This window comes from Taeniopygia guttata, chromosome 5, assembly GCF_048771995.1.
Source record: "Taeniopygia guttata chromosome 5, bTaeGut7.mat, whole genome shotgun sequence".
In the NCBI taxonomy this organism is placed as follows: domain Eukaryota; kingdom Metazoa; phylum Chordata; class Aves; order Passeriformes; family Estrildidae; genus Taeniopygia; species Taeniopygia guttata.
Window position 1 is genome coordinate 15,260,701 of NC_133030.1, and position 22,074 is coordinate 15,282,774.

The following is a 22,074-nucleotide window of genomic DNA, read 5'->3' on the forward strand; positions in this document are numbered from 1 at the left end:
GATTGCATCAGCCTTGTTTTCTGGGGAAACCAGGATGACAAATTTATTTGCATATCTCTATATACAAAGAAAAGTGCTTTGGGTGACCCCTTCTTAAACCAAAATTGCTCAGTAGGTAGAATATCCTTTTCCAAAATGTTACCTGAGTCTAATATGATGGTTGTAGGAAAACTCTCTTGCCAGGAATATCCTGAAGTAGTGCCAGAGGCTTGCTGGCTTTGAGACATGTTGGGAGTTATTCATAACTCAGTGTGGGTACCTACGAGCACTGGAATGTGCAAAGTGATTTTTCGAAACCCACACAGAATCTTCAGAGGATGGCCATATTTGATGTAGGCTTTTTCATGCTATAGAGACTGTGCATAAGAAATCACAGCATGCATAAATAGTGCCAAGACTTGAAATTCCAGCCTTTTCCCAAGGAGACAGCTCCCACAACGGGTTTTTGTTTTTTGTTTCTTTCTTTTTTCCCTTTCTTCTTTTTCATTTGTGGTCATGCTGTGGCCAGAAGACGAGTAGGAAGTACAATATTGTATTTTTGACATGGTGAAGATTATACTTGTGTTGCTGTAAATCTGAGTGAACATCTGTGATGTTTAATTATGGTGATAGCACCAAAGCATTAAAAAGATCTTTCTGCACAGTCACAACTTGTCAGAAAGCAAGCAATTTCAGATTTGTTTAACTGGTTTCTGGTTTGTTCTTCTAGAGCTGATAAAAAAGTCTAGGCCTAAGACCAACTCTCCTGAGAAACAGCACATCTAAAATTCCATTACAGTTTATAACAACTGTGGTTGTTCCATGGAATTTTAGTGATGACTTTTTTTTCTGTAAAAACAGGAAGCTTTGTGAGTAGATGCAAATGTAGAAATTAACCTGTTTGAAATTACTTTTTGTTTTTAGTTTGTCACATTAATGTTTCTTAGGTCAACAGAGAGAACATACTTAAAAGAAAAATACTAAGTAATAGTGTGAATGGGATGCCAAAAACCTATGCAGAATATTCAGAAACACTACAAGAGACTTTACTTGACTCTGTGTGACAAATTATGCAGCAGAATATAGGTGCCACACTCAATATGATTTTTATATATATATATGTGTGTGTGTGTACTGTCATGATGCCTGATTAGGATCAGGAAAGGATTTCCCATAGTGGCTGAGGATGGGTAATGAGCCCATCTGCAAAGGGGATCCCCATGGATGGAAGCCTCTCCCCATCTCCTGGCACCTCACACTGCAATATCTGTAGAATGAGAGCAACACCCTTCCATGGCTTCAGCAGCTCCCTGCACAGATAGCAGTTGTTTGGAAGAATGTCTTTTTGAGAAAATTGACTTTCCTTAGTCATTATCCAGAGGTATAATTTAGGGTTATGGATTCCACCTTGAAGATCAGGTGCCTCCAAACTGGTTGCTGCAATGGAATTTCACATGTCCAACTCTTCAGTGGGTCTTTCCAGTGATTGCATTGTTTGATTTTTGTTTATTACAATATTCTTGTATTATATTTTACACTTATTCTATTATATTTTATTTTTATTACAATATTCTTGTATTTTCAGTACTGGCTACTGAAAAATGGCGGTTGTTAAGGATGAAGGTCTCTGATGTGCCATGGGTATGGTATAAAGACTGAAATGCAAAGATGAGAGAGTGTGCTGTCAAATATTCCTGCTATGGAGTCTTGGACTACTAGTCAGAGAAATATCTATTAAAAAAAAATTAAAATCTGCAGGCTTTTTTTCTGTTTCTCTAGAAATATTTGAGTAGTGAAATGGATTCTGAGAAGCTGCACTTCTGAGTTCCTTTTGATTCTAATTTCCTGAAGATGATTGTTACCGCACACTTCTCCTAAGTCTCAGGGCAGCAGATCTCTGAATGCATTTCTTTCCATGGTGATAAAATAAACTCTTAACAAAAGCCTGAGTTTTTAGAGGACCTTTAAGACACAGAATGCTTCCAGCCACTGATAATATTAAATAAATTAAGAATTTGTCTGCTCTTCTCACCACAGAGATACATCCCATATGTTTGTTGTGCTTATTGTCAGTAGAGAGAGAGGTCAAACAGCGATTCCTTCCTGTGCTGTTTTGTCTCAATGTGCAGGAGATATGTCAAGGAAATTTGGGTCCTGCATTCCAGAAGTGAGGAAGTTGTCTGCTCTGTGACCAGGGAAAGGGCTGCTTGCTTGGTTTTTTCTTCTGTTTGTGGAAGGTCCATTGAAGCTGCCTCTGTACTAGGAAATAAATAAACAGTATTTTGTCAGACTTTTCAGATCACACAGAAAATGTGAAGTTTACAGGAGATCATTGAGATAAATAAGTTATTTTCTGCAATAGCTTGTTTTCTGTGGTTGATTCTATGTCTCTAGACATGATAGAACAATTTGAGCTGGCCTTGATTAGAGGTTAAACACAGATGGTTATTCCCTTACTTGCCTTGGGGCAGATGTATATTTTCATGCTGTAATTTTTTTTGTTTGAAGTACCAGGTATAAACCAACAAGTGATGTGAGGAAAGATTCCTCTGCCTTTTCCTTTTTTTTTTTTTTGCACCTGAGAGAATATGGTCCTGATTTACAGAAATTCCCTAACGTGTGACCTTTTTGATGCTTCTCCCCTTTAACCAGGGTGGGTTTCACACCCAGGCCTTGGCCCTTTTCTGTGCAATGGCTCCAACTCTACCAGGTTGCCCTGGCAGAGCTGGGGTATGCACAGTCCAGGGCATGAGTGCAAAAAGAGCTTTCTTGCTCTAATGGCTGTGAAAAGCAAGCACAAGTGGAACACACTCTGCAGATCGATTCTGAATTGCTGAGTGAATGCTTTCAAAAAGTGTTTTCTTTGTTGCCAGTTTCCTATGCCGTGGCTTCCAACCCTCAGGCTTGAAAGGCACAGGCATTATTTCAAAACCTTTAGGGTTCTCGAAATCAATAAATAGGAAAGATTCTTTGCTTTGTTTTCAAGCAGCAGAAAGGAACAAAAGCCACTCCATCTGGATGCAGATGGGGAGAGAGAGCATAGAGGGGTTTTACTCTGTGTAAGCTCCAGTACATAGAGCATCTTCTGGTGAGAAGAGGGGATATTAGAGGGGAGAATGGAAAAACAGCTGTATTTGGCCAGGGATCTCTAGAAGCATCAAACAAAATAGCCTGAGACTGAAGGATGTTCTCATCCTTCAGCAGAATTTGGGGTTCAATGGAAAGGTGTTGGTTTTCCCTTCTCTTTCTTGGGCTGCCCTTCATGGAAAAAATCCTAGTTTCAAAACATACACTCCAAAACTCCTACTGAGCAGGGTGATTTGGGAACCCCTTCTGTAGGTTGTGAGGTCTCTGGTCAAAGAACACAACTGGGCTGTATTTCTGGCTCCATATCTCAGTGAATCAAAGCAGCAGAGAGAAAATTGCTCTGCATCCGGGCAGGGAAGGACCTGGCCTGTAGGAGAAGAAGTCTTGCTGATACCTTCACAATGCATGGGATGCCCCAGTGCTGGGCAAATCCAGAGACCTGGTGTGGAGGAGGTCAGAGTGAAATCCAGAGGGGTTCTTTGTGCTGTGTGTGTGATGGAAGGTGGTTTTTGGGCTGGAAGCCCTTCCCTACATGGTGGGAATGAGATGCTCTTGGAAGGAGGACTCACTTATGTGGGAATCACTTTAAAGAGAGAGAAGTGCAGGAAAATGAGTGTCTCCAGTGAGACAGCATCTGTCAAGGAGGAAGGGGGACGATACAGAGTCATGAGAAGAGAGGAAGGTGGACACAAGAAACAACAGAGAAAGGAAAAAAAATTGTAATGGGACAAATTAAATAAATCTCAAAATGTAAATATGCATTTTTCCAATCAGATGGAGCAGTCAGATTAATTCCTATCTCCCAAGTTACCAGGATAATCTCTTTATTCTATTACATCCCATCCACTAGTCGAGCTGGCATGAGTTATATGCCTTAGAAAATGGGCATGTGTGGTAAGCAGAGCTGACCTGTAAAATAAGAGCTTTCTCAAATGGGATATGAGGAAATTATTTGGCTCCACAGGCAAACTTGCAGTCTCCTTTAATGAAAGTTTTGTTTTAGACTTTCCAAAAGAGATAGAGGGAGGCCTTGCAGCAATTGCATAATTTTAAATATTAAGGGTGTAAATTTCATAAAGCCTCAAACCATGCACAGGGCTTAATTTTTCCATATTTTCAAGATGGCTTGTACATTGGCTAATGAAGTTCAACTTCGCTTCTGATGTTTTAAAGTTGAGTTTACTTTCTAGTACCTCTTTCATGTCCTACCAGTTAGTTTCCAGGGTTACAAGCAGGGGCCACAGTAGAGAAATGGTTTCATCCTGTTATAGCTGCTTCTTTGAACCTTTGCCACTTTATGGATGTCCTTGTTTCCTTGTAATGATTTTTCAGTATTTAGAAAGGAAGGAACATACAGTTAGCCTCTGCTAATTTTATTAAAGGTAGTTCTCAAAATGAAGGATGTTGTGGGACTAACACTTGTGTCAAGGAACTTATTCTCAGATCTGAGCATTGGCCCAGGACTGCAACTGCAGTAAGAGCTGCTTGCATGACACTTGCTGGGGCAAATGAATGGTATGTTATTTCAGTGTATTTTCTTTGAGAATTGCCAGAAGCAGAGATAATTCAGAGAAGAGTCTTTGTTTCTGTGACTCCACTGTGGTAGGAAACCACCCTGAAGACAAAGTGCCGTAAACAGAACACCAAAAAAAAAAAAAGTTTTTCCCATTTTAGTGAGTCTAAGTGTTCTTACTGACACAAAAATAAAGTCTCTATTTTGGCTTGTGTCATCTTGAACTGTTTGATAATTCAGTAACTAGTAACAATTGTGTGTGTTATATGTACACACATTCAACAGGATCCTCAAATAAATTACTTGCATAATTGTGCAAAATGGAAATGAATAATTTGTTGTCAAGTAGGTCTTTGCAAACAGTAATTTACCCAAGAAACTCTCAAGGACAGCAGGGAAACAGGAAGGAAAGAAGAGAGAGAAAAATTTAACAGCAGAGGAAACAGACTAGCTGGAGGAAGTGAAGCTTCAAGAACGCTGAACACTCAGGAACAATCAGGATGGGTTGGCCATGAGAATGTTCAGGTTGAAAATCAGGAACTACACCATCAAAGCAGTGGGAGATTAGAACTGACTGCCACGAGCCCTGTGGACCAAAGGTGCAGTTTCCAAGGTAGAGATTTAGCCTCTTCTGGAAGCCTATGAGGACAGGGTCTGATGGTCCAGGTATTACTCTCATATTCTGTGTCTCTGCAGGAGGTTTGTACATATAATTATCATGTGTCTAGCTTGGAACTAAACAGAAAATGACCATATTATACTTATTTTCCCATGTTAAACTGCAAACATGAATATGAACAGTAGACAGGTTAGAGTTAGACTGAATGTTGCACAAAAAACCCCCTCAAAATAGTAATTTATTTCCAAAAATATGTGATTAATAATAAATGTCATAGCAATCATTATGGGGCTACAGCTCATCTTGCATTCAGAAAGTTAAACCTCCTTTACTAAGATTTCTGGGTTTTTGTCATTAGCAGTTGCTATTTTATATGCAGTCACATAGTAACTCTAGACAGTAAGTGGTAGTAGTCAAGCAGATTTAATTAGGTTTTTTTTAAGAACTTTTCATGTGAGACCCAGTCCTCACCTCTTGTGGGAACTGACAGAGGTACATGGGCAGAATCTTTATTAAGGTTGTTATAGTTCAGCCTGAAAAGTTGGTGACATTCCATTTTGAGTCTGTGTAGATCCAAACATAAAAATTATACTGATTTTTTAAAAATAATGGACAAGTTTGTGCACAAGCCAATTGCTTCCTAAATCCATCTGCTCAAACCAGTATGTTATGCACTGTAAATCAGGAAACTCATGAAAAATGAAAAGTGGTGTTATCATATTAAAGAATTTTGCTCTCTTTGTCCATACATACATAATGCCAGTTCCCATAATCTGCCAGACTTTTCCCTGTACTTTCAGAAGCCTGAAGGCTAGATGGAAGTGAATGCTATGGGCATTATGGTCTTGCATATATGGTGTATCCATTTTCATATCCTGGATGTCTGACCATAGCCTCTGGGCATCTGTAACAGAGGAGCAGGTCCTACCAACTCATGCATTTGTTACTTGTGTCTGCAGCTGCACTTTATATTGGTTTGGAGAACTTCTGCTGTTAAACCTGCTCTAAGAACTATTTTGAGTAAGTCCCCCTGAATGGCCAATTCTGTTCTGGCCATTAGGTTTCACAGGTACAGCTCCTCATTAGATCCCAACTATTCTTCCCTGAGAATGCCATGTTTCCATTTTCATTCTTTTTTTTTCACTCCTGTTTCTCTAATAATCAGTGCCTCCGTGGGCACCTAAAAGCTTACACAAGTTAAATCACTCAGAACAATGTCTCAGTATTAGGTTTCTATCATGAGAATCTGAGGTGCCCTGCAGAAAAATAATAAAATGTTTTTATAGAGACAGGATTGGAGGGTAAGGGCCAAGGGAACGGTATAGAGAATATGTATCCTACTTTGTCAGTCTTCTGCAAAATGGTACCTTGCTTTTCATCCTAAACTCAGTGTTTCTATTGTTGGGAGGAAAAAAAGTAATAGAAAGGAAAACTTAGTTTTTCTACCAAATGTACTAGTTTCAGTTTCTGGAATTTTGACTTTTTGCTCAGTGTTTCATTTTACCCACATGAATCAATGTCAATCAGATTTCAAGAGGAGAAATTTTTCTCTAAGTTTTGGGGGAAAATCTTGATGGTGTTAACAGGAGCTAACCAAAGAAGCCGAGAAGTTTTTTTGGGGTGGTTTTGGGGGTTTTTTAGTGATGTGGTTTTCTTTCCCATCTTGAAAGTCCTGTTTGCTTACTTTCTTCTCCTGTACCTTGTTGCTGAAATAGTTCTTTTTCTTCTTAGTAAAATGTTTTCCTCCAAAGCCTAATGAAGCTCAGTTATTGATAATGTCCCTACTGTACACATAGCAAAATGCTCTCTTGGATCATGGCTGGTTGAAATTTTCATAAAGAGTTTTGTCCCCAGAAGTCTGTTTCTTGAGCCCTTGGGTTCAATAAATAATAATATTTAAATTTGGGTATAAAATAATATTTAAACAACAATTGTGGGGAACGGGATGATGTTGGTGTGAAGTTTAATGTTGTTTTTAATTTGTGGGATATTTTTAAAGTATTTTCTTCTCAACAGTAGCATTTCTAAACAAATGCATTTCTATGTGGAGACCTGAGGCTATTTCCACTGGCTGGCTTGCTTTATCTAGTTTGCAGTGCTGTTCTCCTGCATGGAAGCAGTCTATGGTATTTCCATTTGCAAAGGCTGAAGATCCAGTCCCCTTGGCTGGCTGTGCAGAGGAGTAATTTTCTGCTCCTGGACTTCATCAATGGTGGTGCTGCTTGGTGTGTGCTGCCCCAGACATTTTGATTCCTCTTAAAAAGACTTTCTGACAGTCCCTGCTTAGTGTCCTGTCACATTCTTAACCAGGATACTGCAAAAGATGAGGCTCAAGACATTATTTCTCTATCCTTGTAGAAAATTGTTCTGTCTGTGTGACTAACCTACCTACCTGATTTTCCTACAAGGCTGTGGGGGCTTGGGAAACTCATGAAAAATCCCAAGTGAATAGGCTCATTGGGTAAGGATGAAAGATGAAAGGTTGTTGTGCTGAAAGAATCCCAGGGCAACACCAGACATTTTGTGTGCGAGTTGGAGCAGTTGCATGTGACATGATCTATCCACAGAAGAGGCAGGGTTTGCATTGAAGAACTTTGCTTCCAAAGGCAGAAAAAGCCAAAGGAAATATTCTGCTCTTCCCATTTTACTGAAAAGTGCAAGTGAGATATGAGATGTTCAGCTCAGAAATGCCCAGGAAGCACATGGTAAAGTAGGAGACAGAGGTCGAAGCCTTTGTGTCCCAGTCAGCCTTCTAAAGAAGGACCAGCTTTTTAGAGGCACATGTCCTGAATACTCTGTTATTAATAGTGATTTACATAACAGCTTGTAGCCCCATTTCAATATTACAGAATAGGACTCGCTCTTTTTTTTTTTTTTTTGTGAAAATGACCTGGATTCCTATAAGCAGTAATAAAATACTGTTGCAGAGAGGGGCTGTGAAGAGGGAGGGGGAGGGAGTATGAAACTAAAAATAAGAAATATGTACAGTACATAATTCTAACAATGTTATCTGAAAGACAGTAAAAATAGACTCAATTAGATATTGTCAGAGCTTTTTTCTCCATGCAGCTGCCTAGCCAAATATGACAATTTTTCAACAATATAAAAGTTCTAACACAATGCATGATACATTGTACTGGATTCATTAACACTTTGCTACCTTAAACATCATTGTAAAGAAGGAAAATAATGTAAGAGAAGCTTGTCATTTTTTGCTGTTGTTCCTTTTGTTTCTGTGACATGTTTGGAATTGCATGCCTGTGAGAGTTTTGTGATCTAAATTTAATGATCCTAAAAGGGATTTAGTAAGATATTGTTCTTTTCTCCTGCAGACATCCCTAGGCTGAGTGCTACATGAAAAGTGAGACTCAATTATACAAAAAAATTTAATTTATCTTTAAAAATGAAAAGCCTTTTCATGCAGTATTTCCACAGGGATGTAGCCTTAGTTTAGTAGAGCTTTACAAGCTCTGCTCTGCAACAACTTAATTCCTATAGAAAGAAAGTTTGCATGCAGTGCATAGAATATCTGTGTGCACAAATGTGCCCCCCTTTCTGTGAATAAAGACATTATGCTGACAGTTGATATATTTGGCTTTGATTTGGCAATGGAATTTGCAGATCTCTGCCCTCATTCAAAGTTGTAAATTCACAAAATTACTGGAGCAGACAGCTGGTCACAGTGCAGATATCAAAACCTTTAAACCCAGACTGAAACTTTTGGTCCAGTTCTAACCCAAGTTTTAGCTACCATTCTCTTCCAAGTATTACATTTCAGATAGGTAGAAATTTGTAAAATTATTTGGGTTAATTTGGAGTCAAAAGCAGGAATACCATGTTGAACATATGCAGTAAAACAATCATTGTCTTGGGCATGCTATTGGACTTTAAGATTATTTTTTGTGGATATAATGTGCTCTGTCATTTCCCTGTGGCTTGACCATCAGAGAAAGAAAACTCCCAGGATTTAAGAAGAATCTGATGCAATTTTGAGAGGAAATAAGGTTGATGACTGAGAAGATATCACTTATTGGGCAATATAATAAATTTATAAATCTCTTATTTCCTCTTTTGTTCCAGTTTAGTACAATTTGTATGTCTGGAAAATTACATGGAATAATGCATCCCAAGTTGAACAAAACTTAATCAGAGTTCTTTTACCTTGCTCTTTAACCCTTAGCCCTGGGCACCAGGAAAGCCATTTATTCTGTGTGCTCAGAGTATTGAGCGAAGAGGATTGCTGTGATTACTTAATCAGGATATGGGAGGTGATAGCAGTAGTTTCTAGGAGGCTAGACTAGAAATCTCCTCACCCCCAACAGCTACATTTCATAGCTGTGTATCTCCCATTTTCCTGTTGCTAAACTGTTGAGTGTCAGATTTATGTGGAGTTTGCATTGCTATAGATGGGTGTATGTTCTCCTTGCTAAAGTGAACTTGAGAAAACTGCTGCTTCTTTCTGACACTGCTCACCACCTCTCAAGGTGTTTAAAAGTCATGCAGAGTGGCACCTTGGACTTGGTTAATGGTGGAACCTTGCAGAGCTGAGTTAATGGTTGAACTCAATGATCTTAAAGGTCTTTTCCAAACGTAAAAAATTCTATGAAAACTGGGAAGGAGATATTGCAAGACAAAACCATTGAATTTACATACCTCTGGAATGTTCTTCACAGCAATTATGTAAAATTTCATCTTTATATGTGGCATATTATCCTGAATTAAACTGGATTTGATGTGGAAAGATACTTTACCAGTCAAACACTGAAGAGATAAAACCAGCTGAAGAGAGAGTGGTGTACACTGCTCACTATATGATTATTGTGAAAGAGCAGGACAATATTTATTAGGGAAGCATTGGACAGTGCAGGCAGTAAAAATTATGCTGGTACTTGGGAAACACCCTGTGCCAAGGCAGTGTTTTCATTCTTCATCTCGTTACTTCCTACATGAATAAAACACCAGTCTACACAAGGGAAAACAGTGGAATAGAAGGGGCAAAAATCCAAAATCAAACTCAAAACCAAACAATAGAAAACCACCCCTAAACCAACTCCACTCACCTTCCCCCCCCCCCCCACTCCCTTCTCCCCAAATTTGGCCTAAGCATCTACCTGAAAAACTAGAAACGGGCTGGCCAAACTATAAGTATTTCAGTCACCACCAATATCATGGTTGGTGGTGACACACTCACTGTTCTAATAGCATATTACTCAGAAAACCAGATATTATAAAAAACATGTATTTCTGCATTGTAGAAAATACATGCCACATTCAGCATTCGTGCCTACAGATGTAAGAAAACTAACTATCCCAGCCAAACACAGTATAGTGTGTGTCTGACTTTGGAAGAAGTCAGTTTATGCTATGTCATGGTGGAAAAACACAGGCAATCAAAGAGCAAAATTGTTTTATTTTTTAAGATGTAGAGGGACCCTTTAAACTCAGTCATTTTCTGCATAAGCTTACTGAGTTCATTCTTTGTACCAATCCCCACTGTGTAATGATTGCTTCAGTTCCAACTGAGATGAAATTAAGCCTCTGTCTTCCCCTGAAGCTTTGTTTTCACAAAGTCTGTAATTACAATTAAATTTAAACCATGTACATATGCATGTGTATCCCTGTGAAGCCTCCTCCCTGGCATTGCTGTATGGCCATAGCATGCACCTAGAACATGCTGATATCTGCTGAGGACCTTGGCTGAGACAGCAGCCAGATTTTGGTTGTATTTTTGGTTATTATTTGCTACTACTGAAGTAGTCCAATGCTCTTTAGAGGGTAAAACAGCAACATGATTGAAGATATGTGCTATTAAATTATGTAAAGTATGTGCTGCCATTTCTGATTGGGGAATATGCAGCTTACTAATCCTTTATTTAGGGATACAAGGCCTGATATCCAACAGAATTAATAACAGTTTGCCAATCAGCCTCCATAGTTGATTTATTTACCTTGTGAGTGTTCTGGTAAGATTCAATAGAATTCAATGGGTCTGTGCTGCATTAATTCTGCTGATGTTCACTAAGGTGCTCTTTGCTGCTTTTCACAGCATTGCTGAGGACTTTTAAACTGTTGGATTTCTGTTCCAGGGAGGTTTGGGTTCAAATAGTGAATGAGTCCCTCATCGTAGTTACAAAAGTGCCTGTTTGTAAGAGTTCTCCAAGTTCCTTCCAGATAAAAGATGCTAATAGATGTAAGATAATGTGTACATGCAAGAATGTCGTCATTAATAAATATTGAAGAAAAAAAAAAGCTCTCTGTGAACGATGTAAAATAACACCAATGAGTATTTAATCTGCTTTTTAAATTGAATTTTCAGCTTAAAGAGGGAAACTTTTCTTCTTGTTTGAAAAATTAAAATAGAAAAATGAATATTGAAATGTATTGGCTTGGGATTTTCAACGCAGTTTAAATAACTAATTAAGAAAAAGTTGCAGGGAGGAAAAACATTAAAATATGCAATAATTTATTTTTAATAAGTGTAAAACAGATTATTTTAATTACCACATCTTTAAAAATATGGGGTAAATAAAATGCCTTAAATTGTCATTCATAGAGATTTGGAATTGAAGTGTAGAGATTAAAGCCTTTTATCAGTAGATGTAGACAAAAGACTTAATGAATAATGAACACAGAAATTAACTGAAATGACAGCTACATTTTTTTTTGTTTTGCTTGGTTTCCCATGTCCTCTGACATTTTTTCCCTTCTTTGGTTTTGCTTTTCAGAACAAGCTGTTAGCCAGGTGAGATGTCATGGTATTTTCTGTACCACTATTTTCTTTATTCAAAGCTTTCAAGCTGCTTTTAAATTTACCTCCTTGCCTTTAGAATAGCAGCTAAATGGTTGACCCCTTCTGCTACACAAGGACTTGAAGGTAGATTCTAGTCTCTATAATTTTTTTACACTTAATTTTCAGTCTCCCAGGTTTCCATTGAAATCTTTGTTAGCAACGATGCCAAAATCACCTAACGCCAATCAAGCTTTGGCAAAGTCTGCACACCCTGACTGGAGTTAATATTTTATATTACCACATAAATGTTGGGTCCAAGCGCTCCCTATTTATTGTGCAGCTTTTTCAGAGGGGTTTTGAGGAGCCATCGGGCTGTGTGTCAGTGCATGAACTCTGTTCTCTGAACCTGAGTGTGTCTTGGAGAGCTCTGGCTGGCAGGGAAAATTTCTCCCTTTGATGCAACAAATTCCATGCAGAAGCAGAGCACGACAGAGCCATGTTTGCTGTGTGGTGTCAAGTGGGGGTGAGGCTCCCTTCTCTGTGCAAGCACGTGCTTTTTGTGGACTTGCTCAAAGCCATCTCAGTGACATGCACTCTGTGTTACTCGCCTCGTGTTTACCCAAAAGCAGAGTCTGACCCTGAAGTGCTGTATTTGTCCTGGTTGTTCTAAGGTTGTAGGTTCAATGTGCATAAATGAGTAATTGTCCTTTAGAGGCCTGGGCTTTAGTTCACCCTGTTAGGGCTGCTGAGCCAACAAGCACAGAAAGAGCTGTACTTTGGCATCATCCCAAAAAGTTAGAGGTCGTGAGCCAAAAACCCCAGGAAAGCCTTTCAGCTTTCCCGTCAGCCCTGTGTGCTGGGGTTCAGCGCTGCTGATCTCACCTGGAACAGGACAGCAGCAGCAGCCTGGGGGAAGGGACAGCTCTTTCCAGGGAAGGAGTGTGCAAGGTCTCCAAATCTTCCAGCAGCCAGGGAAGCTGTCCTCTCAGCAAGCAGGGAAACAAGTCATCTTTTGCCTTGAGTTTTTTTGAGAAATGTTTGTTCTCCTGTTGGCTTGTTCTAATACGCGTCTGACTTTCCTGCTTTTTAAGGGGAAGAAGATGTGCCAAGAAACCTCTGTCACTAAGCCAGAATAGTCTGTCATATCTTCCTCTCATTTTAGCACTCCAGCTATTCTTCTAAGTAGGGAAAAATAATTTGGGAGTCCCTGGCAGTTTTGCTGTTTTTTAAGGAAACATGAAAGACAGGAGGATTTGGCCCGATGGTAGCTGAAAAGCACTCAGGCTCTGCCAGGATTTAATTCCTTGTGAACTCTGACCTGGAATGAATACAACATATGTGCTACTGTTCCTCTATAATTTAGCATCCCTTTTTCCTGTGTGGGTTTTTCTCCCCACCCTGTTTGTTACGGTTAAACCTGCCTGAGGGGTTTATCCTTTATAACTGGTATCCCTGCAAGGGAGGCACTCTCTGTTTTTACAAGCCTCTCAGGACTCCCCCTAAAAGGTCCTGGAGGTTTGCCTTTGCTGGCATTGATAATGTTGCTGCTTTTAGGATCCCAAACCACCCCCCCCACCCCCCACCCCCCCCAGCAGACTTAGGTTCCTCACAAAGTAAAAAGGCACTGCTCAGATTAAAGGGACTGATTGGATGCTGCTGTGTGGACCCTGATGTGTTACAAGGGTACTTGGTTCCTCAGCAGGAGCTGTGCTGTGCTGCTAGGGGACTTCTCAGGCTCTGCTACTTAGAAATTACGTGGTGCTACACCAGCTCTGGGACTTGTAGATTTGCATTCACACTGCAGCTTCATTAAAAATTTTAACTGGGACATATTTAGACTACTCAAGCTGCTTCTATAGAGTTGATTATTTTGTCTTGTCCTTAGAAAACAGCTTATCCTTGTGAAAATAACATATAAATTGTACTATTATATTTAGTGTTGCAAGCTTTGCTCTTGCTGTTTAGTTTTCTTTTCCTTTTGAAGCTGTGGAATTTCTGTCAAATAATGTCTTCTGAGTTAAAACTCACCATAGGAAGAACATGTTCTGTGTCTTTTCCATTTTTCTCAGTGAATTCTGTGAACCTCTGTCAGTAGTGTGTTTATTGCCTAGAGAATAAAGAAAAGAGAGAAAGGATGTTTCTGTGAGTAAGACACAAGATAGTTCAGATCTGCCATTTCATCCAGAGGAATTATTAAATCCATGTGCACCTCCATTCTATGAAAGGCATGTAGTAGGATCTGCTCATTTTGGAGCATTGTTTATATCTTAATTTGTTGAAGAAAACTGATTCTGTCTTAAGAAAGCTTTTCTAGAAATACAAATGCTACTCTCATGAGCGCAGGTGTTTTGTGGTTTTCTGAATTCTCTTGCAAAACACTCTCCTTATGGGGAGTTGTGGTCAAGAATCTGTGGTTTAATTGTCAGTGTTGAACCGCAGAAAAATATATTGTATAAATATTTCCTTTTCTAGCACTCAAATGTCCTGAAAAATCTCTCTAAACATAGGAGCAAGCAATTTTTACACCTTATTCCATTAAATTCATTTTACATTTAAAAAATCCAGTTTATCTGAAATTGGATAAAGCTGTCACAGCATTTTTAGTCTATGATGGCATTTGAGACTTAATTTCTCCTGTGAAAGCACTGCTAGTTTATGTGGAATCCTGCAGGTGCTCTGTGTTTGTGAAATCCAGGAGGTCTTAAATTTACAGATGCTTGTTACAGTAAGTTTCATGCAAAGCCTTTAGCAAAGCAATCTGTCAGTTAAAGAATATGCCTCACCAGGTCATCCTTTTCAAGTTTCCTGTGTTTGTGTTTAAACAAAAAAAAAACCAAAAAAACCAAACCAAAACAAAACAAAAAGTAAGCCCAAATGCTGTTGGCTCTCTTTTATAATTTTCTGGGAGCCCCAGGAAATTATTTTCACACTTGATAAAGCTCAAACTTCATAACGAAGGCAATGAAGAGCAAGCTATGCACCAGAGCATAAGGCAGCTTAAACTTGCAATACCAAGAAGGTTTTAAGAAGAACCTTCTCTGAGAAAAAGAACCTGACTTGTTTCAAGGGATTTTTGAACAAGCTTTTTCAGCTTCTTATATTGCCTTTACATTTTGTTGTAATTCTGTGTGCTGGAAATCTAATTTGGAGTTGCACAAAGGCTGTTACTGAGTAGGATGTCTGGGGGTGAAGTTGTGACTTTATCTCTTTTTGGGAATGGTCAGCTTTCCTGATGGTGCAGTAATGTTTGTTATTCTGTGTGAGGAATGGAAGAGCCATGGGAATTGTTTACCCTCTTACATTTGATTGAGGAGTCAGTGTATAGGGTTTTGTTTTTTTTGCAGGGGGAGGGAGTTTGGCTTTTTGTTGTGTCTTTTTTTAAATGATCCATAATATATGTCATGGAGCAAATGAGGATTGAATAAATTTTCTGTGGCTAAGAAATCACTAAAGACTTTTTTTCCTTGTCTGCTTTGAAGCTACCTATTTCTCTTTCCCTAGTTGCTAGAATTAATTAACTTTTACCCTTTACTCTGTAGTTACACACTGTAGGTCAGCCTTCCTGTCACAGGAGACCTGACAATAATTCCCATCTGGTTATGAGCTTTGATATCACAAGAACTGTGATTATTTAATGGTATTTAAAAAAAATAAAAAACAAAACAAACAAAATGCAGCATTCACTAACAAATTTGCTTTGCTATGGATTTTAGGCAGCACTTAGCAAGGATCACACTTGTTGAACAACTTTAAAACATATTTAAGAGAAACTAGTTAGTATTTATAGAATAAATACCTGTTGATTGTTTTTGAGAAAACTCTCACTGCTTCTTTTCTCTAACACGTTTAGGTGTTTCTGGTTTCTCTCCATGCATCTGGAAGAGCTTCCATCTGCATTTCTGGCGGCTGCCATAGGGTGGTGCCAGGCCATCAGTATATACAGTACGAGACAATGGTTTGGGCTTCGAGCAGATCAGAAACTAAACGAGCTTTAAAATCGGATCTCAAATAATTCACAGTGCAAATAAACGAAGGAGCCAGTGCAAATAGTTACTTTGATGCTTTTTTTTTTTTTTTTTTTTTTAATATTTAGCATAAAGGAAGGATCCGTCTGGTATATACTTCTTTATGTGTGCCTGTTGGTGGGGGTATATATATCCATATCTACATATATATGCATGCATGTGTGTAAAGTTTGGCCTGAAATGTGTTTTTGACCTAAGGATACTGATGCCTTTTTTTTTTTAATCACATTGTACTAATGTGGCTTAATCAATAGCCCTCTTAGCATCTCTGCTAATGTTCAGGCTTTTGTTGCTTGTGAGTGTAGTTATTACAGACCTGCTAAGTGTTAAAGCTGACTGGAAATGAATGATAGATTTCCAGCTTTAGAGAAACAACATGTATCTAATGCATGTTTAAGGAAGCCTAATTTATTGCCTTAAACTAAGCTCTCAATTGAGTGCCCAATGAAAGCAATGAAATATTAATATTTTAGAATAATGTTTGAAATATCTCCCATCTATCTGTTTCAAAAATCTATATTATATTAATTATACAGACATAGCAATTTATACTTTGAGCTATCTAAATCAGTTTCTAAAGTATTTGGTTTATAATAACTGAGGAGAAGAAATTAGGCCTATGGTTAGTGAGAGGGATGTACAAATATTTATCAAATATCTCATTTGAAAAGACTACTGGCTGTGTAAGATAAAATAATAATAGTTGGAAATTTAAAAAGAATATTATTGGCAATAGATTACATAGATCAAGTCTAAAATGCTTGATTTCACATTTTTGTTTGTGTTCACATTTAATAAAGAGGTTGAAGGTTATATTTATAGAAGTATATCTTTAGTGGGGAAAACATTGACATTCACAACTCATTTGCTTTTGAACACCTTTTGTTAATGTATGAAATGAAATTTAGCATGTGGCCTGGCAACTGAACAAGCTAAAATTAAAAATGATTTAACTTTACATGCATTTGTAGAGCTTTTGGAGTTAAATGGAGACAGACACAGTAATTCTGACAAATCCTGGATGATACTGTATTCTTTGCCAGGTAGTGGTAACATAAAAAACACAATTAAATAAGCAAACCCCCACTCACCCCCAAAAACTTCAAATACAAAGTAAATTTAAAAATACCCCCAAAACCCCACCCTACAATTCTTCTTTCTTTTAATTTAAAAATTGAACTAACCTAAACAGAGCCTACTGAGTTTAAATTTGTGTGAATAACTTTGTAGAATTGACATAAATAACCAACAACAGCCAAACATAAGTCCTTTGTGAATCAGACTTTACCACACTAATTTTCCCCTCAGTGAATGGGAATAAGACCCACTTGTATCTGAGGTGATGCTGTGAGTGACGTTTTGAGGCTAAAAGCCTCTAAAATATTTGTAATAATTTAGATAGTGATTATCCTGTCTAGACCTTGTACTCTTTACTAGACTTTCATTTAAATGTTGGACTGTTATTTTTTTTTTTTCCCCTGACTGTAAATCAGTGGCAAATGTGCAGATTTGGACTTTCTGAAGTTTTACTTTGAGACTGTTTTCTTAAAGCATTCCAAAACACTGAAATCCTGGAATGGCAAGGGAAAAAAAAATTCAAGCCAAAGGTAAAATAAAAAATTATTTATGGAGCATTTTGTCTCTAATCCTAAAACTGAAAAGTGGCAGCAGTGATGAGCTTAGCTGCTTCTTGTGCCTAATGCTTGTCGTGAAGTCAAATTTGATTGACATTTCGTCATAAATTTATATTCCACATAACAAATATTTCTTCTTCTCTGTTTGCAAGAGCCTTTTAAAGATGATTTCTTAAAACAATGTAACAGTCATTTGCAGCTTTTATGGCATCTAAATCTATGCCTTTCTGCTGGCTTGGTTCTACTGACATTTTAACATTGTTAATAATCACTGGCCATTTGTGTGCGCTGGGTAAAGGCATAATGTGCTTTTATATAAAACACTGTTATGAGGGCTCATTATCTCGTGAGGCGGCAGTTATAATGAAAATTAAACAATTGTAAACTTGCTTTGCCAAGTGCTTTTTAAAATAAATTTAGCTGGGCTGCTTCACAGCTCCTACCTGATTCTGCAGGGGTATAGAGCAGAGCTGCTGGAGAGTTGCACGCATCAATTCCTGGCTGCAGTGGTGAGAGCTGTGAGCTCCTCACAGAGCTCCCGTGCTCTGCTGGGGCTGAGCAGGGAATGCTTCCTTCACAGGCAGCATCCTAGCAGGGCATGAAATTAGTGTAAACCTTTGAAAGGAGCCTCCGTGGCACCGATGGTTAAACGGGTGTTACAAACGACCTTTTGCTCGCAGGTAGCCACAGAAGTATTAGGTCTGCAGGCTGCAAGCTACTCCTGCTGTTTTGGAAACCACTGGCTGTCTACAGCCCTGTGGTTAAAAATTACCAAATTAGCTGCACTTCTCAGGCTAAGAAAGGGTTGAGGATGTAAATATGGGCTATTCAGTGTTTTGTTTATAGACTGCAAAGTTTTACTAAATGCTATACATAACGGACATAATTTTTTACAACTTGTTCAGTGTTTCTACTTGAAATTATTTGAATGGGAAGTACTTTAAAAATAAAAGAAGTGTATGATGAGAAGTCCAGGTTAGGCTTCTCCATGGTGTCTGCATTTTAGCAGAGCTGGTCTAGCTGAGGGTCTGGATATCTGAAATTCACGTTTAAAATGACTGTAGCTTAGCTAGCCAGGGCAGTTTGTGTCATTTCTTACATGCTTCCCTTCTGTTATGTGTGCAACCAGATTTTTCCTAATAGGACTTGTATTCAGCAGCTCCTCTATTTTAATGCAGGACTTAGAGGCAGATTGTTCCAGTACTACAATAGTAAGGGAAACCAAATTTCCATTTTCTTTTTTTCTTTTTTTCTTTTTGCACCTTGGCGTGAAACAATAATTCAGAGAGGCTCTGTTTCAAAGTACCTTTCTTCATTAAAAAATAAAATAAAATAACCAGGAGGTCTAGCACGTTATGTCACTAAGTCACACAGTAAGAGGGACCATCAAAGAATGGTGGGAATTATCACAGCAGCTTGCTCCTTGTTAGAAGCATTTACCTCATGACCCTTTCATTTGCCTACTGCCACTTTAGTTTAAGAGTGACAACACTGTATAGCACTCTGCACTTTCCTCCTCCCCCCCCCTCGCCCTTTCCCTTAGCACCAGATGCCTTTGTAAAGCAGCCTGGTGAAGGAGTGAACAAAACCTTGTGGGATAAGTCTGACACTGGAAGTTAATGATTATCAGTCGAAACAAAACACTTGTTTACATGTTGTAGTCATTAGAGGTTCCAGTCAGTCATACCTCGGCTGGGATTCCTGCCAAATGTTTTGAGGGTTCTTTCACAAGCTGTGCAGTTTTGTAAATACAAAAGCACTCTTATTAAGCCTTTTTAGTATTAGACTGTGCAATTAAGACTACGGGTAATTAGATTCCTTTATTGGGAGTAGAATGGTCCAAGATACACACACACACAACTTTCATAGCCACAGGATACCATCGTATCTCTATTTGGGTGTTCCATTGCAAATCAATGGCTAAGAAAAACTCTTTTGTATTGTGCACATTTTTTCTTTATTAAAAATTGTGCTCAAAACTTGGGGCGGTATGGATTTTTCCTCACCTTATTGTCATCACCTCTGTTGGAGCCATAAAGCTTTCTTTTTTGATTAGCTTGTCTCAATTTGCTGGAAACCCTTTGCTTGCATCTCTTTTAGTATTGATAGCTTTTCATTTCAGCCTTATTACAGCTAGGATTAAGGAGGTGATTTGACTATGAAGGAATTTAGGAAAATTTCCAGTAAGTAAGCTAAGGATGATTTTAAGTTAACTGCAGGATAACAGGGTTGTAGAAATGAATGTTTCTTTTAACACCTGTGAATTAGTCCATACCTGAATAAATAAATGATCCCTTTGGTGTTTGAAGTTGATATAAACCATCTCAAATTTCAACATTTTCTTTTAAACACTCTAATCATGCAAAAATGCATCTAATACAAATAATTGTGTGAGTTGGTGAACCTGTTTCACATACCCTTCTGCTCAGGGAGTATTCTCTGCATTGAGCAGGATGGTAAATTATTTAAGATTTGGGAGGCCATTTTTTGTAACTGTGAATTGTAAGACAACTGAATCATCCATACATATTTTATCTCTATTTTTTTCTTTGCCAGAAAAGATATCCGTTTTAGTTGCTCCAGTGCAGGACTGCTCGCTTTGACATTTCCCGGTTGTCTGTAGTGCTAGGCAATAATTAAATATCAGGTGCATAAGCTGCTCTTTAATTTGACATGTGTGCTCCAGGCAATAAACACATGCAGTGCAACGTGGGAGTGTAATTGCTAAGGAATAAAATCTTGTACCAAGTGAGATCATTGTATCAGGTACTGTGTGACAGCTCATTTGATCATTATGCCCAGGCTAAAGAGGTTGCCTAATTAGTTTCCATTAAAACTCACCCTTTAATCAGGAATTATTCTTGCATAAAGAATGTCACTTGGTCCAGATGAATGAACAATGGTTCCCCCTTGAGATTCAACTATCTGTTACACTTGGGATGCCATATGTCTTTTCAAACAATTCAGCTACCACAGTACTCTGTGAATCTGGATCTCACAGCACTGTGTGGTATTTGCATTTCATCGATACCAGCTCTACAGCGCTCTGTAGAAAAATCACAATGGTGTTCTGCATATGCTTCATCAAGTCAGAGAAACTGCGTTCAAGCAGCAAGAATTGTGTTGTAAACACACAAATGACTAATGGGCCTCTCTTAACTAATGTGTCTTAGTTGTTGCATATATTTCATTAGTGATATACATAGCATACATGCTATTACCTGGAGCTAGACTTTGGTTTCTCACCTAGAAACGTCAAGGTTCATCTAAATTTAATATTTTGAAGAGAAACAGCTTCCTAGCTTTTTTTCTTCTTGTGACAATAGCTTTGTCATCTGAAGCTGATCACAGAAGTAGCTTCACTCTCTTTTTTTCTCTCCTCCCAAAAAATATCATCTGAGTGCCTTCCCCTTGCTCCCACAAGACATGTGAGGTTTGGCACAACACTGGGTTCATGCACAGAAGTGGAGATTAGTTGTTGGGTATGTTTCAATCCGAGCCATTTCTGCAAGTTCCAAGCTATCCAGCAGAGTTAACTCTTCTGCCACATGGAACCTGCAGTGAGTTTGAGTTCATTTGAGCTGTCCAGAAACTGTTCCTCAGGAGAGGCTTCCCACCTTGGCTGACAGACTGTGGTAGGCCAGGTGGAGAGAAACAGAATTACAAGTCAAAGCTCAGCACTTGTGGCCTCATTGAACTCCCTTGATAACCTACTGCACAGATGTGAACTGATTTAGTAATGTTTGAAACATGCCATGGGCTGGCCTGACAGTTTAAAGTCCAGCAACAGCAAGAACTGCTTGGTGCTTGTCCTTTCCCCAGAGGTGTCCCAGGACAGTGAGCTGAGCTGCCTTTCTGAAGCGGAGGGATGATCCTACAACATGTTGATGTCTTCACTGACTATCTGCCAGTGTGGTGTCCAACCCTCTCCTAATCAAATGGCTTATGAGAAACCCAGATACAAGGTCTCAGAAATACTTATCTAATTTTTTTTTTTTTTTTTAAATCTCAGATTGTTGCCGACCCCTTGTTGTGTTGGGAGGAAGGTTAAAATGTTTTGCGGGCCTTGTGAACCTGGACAACAACCCAAGGTTTTATGGAAGATTGCCACAAACACTAAGCAAGTATTGTGCAGTATGCCTGTTCCAGGTTCATACTTGGTAAATCTAAATGCTCTAACCTTCATACTTAAATCCGAGGCATACTTGCTTTTTTTACATTGCAAGAGTGTTCAAGGCAATGGAAGGATGTTGGTACAAGATGGAATGAATATCCTTAATGTTTCTTACTGCTTCTGCTCTGAGTGCCCCCATTCTCTCTACCCAATATACAATGTTGCACAGCCACAGTGAATGAAGCACACAGGAAAGTGGCTAAAGCACAAGATAACCATCTAGAATTAGGAGAAGAGAAATGTTTTGACGATCTAAAGTGACTCTCTAAATAGCAGAGGCTTTTAATTTTTACCCTGAGCTACATGTCTAGGA

General features: G+C 38.6%; 1 long non-coding RNA gene across 2 annotated transcripts; it reads right to left on the reverse strand.

The window, feature by feature from the left end:
• Positions 1 to 31: 31 nt before the first annotated feature.
• On the reverse strand, positions 32 to 18,157 carry LOC140684399 (uncharacterized). Of its 2 annotated transcripts, none has more exons than XR_012056614.1 (3): positions 18,031 to 18,157; positions 13,957 to 14,035; positions 32 to 2,238 (listed from the first exon to the last, which is right to left on the reverse strand). It is a non-coding gene; the product is annotated as an uncharacterized lncRNA (long non-coding RNA). The 2 variants fall into 2 exon arrangements; XR_012056615.1 differs by lacking the exon at positions 32 to 2,238 and adding an exon at positions 8,994 to 10,161.
• Between the last annotated feature and the right edge of the window lie 3,917 nt (positions 18,158 to 22,074).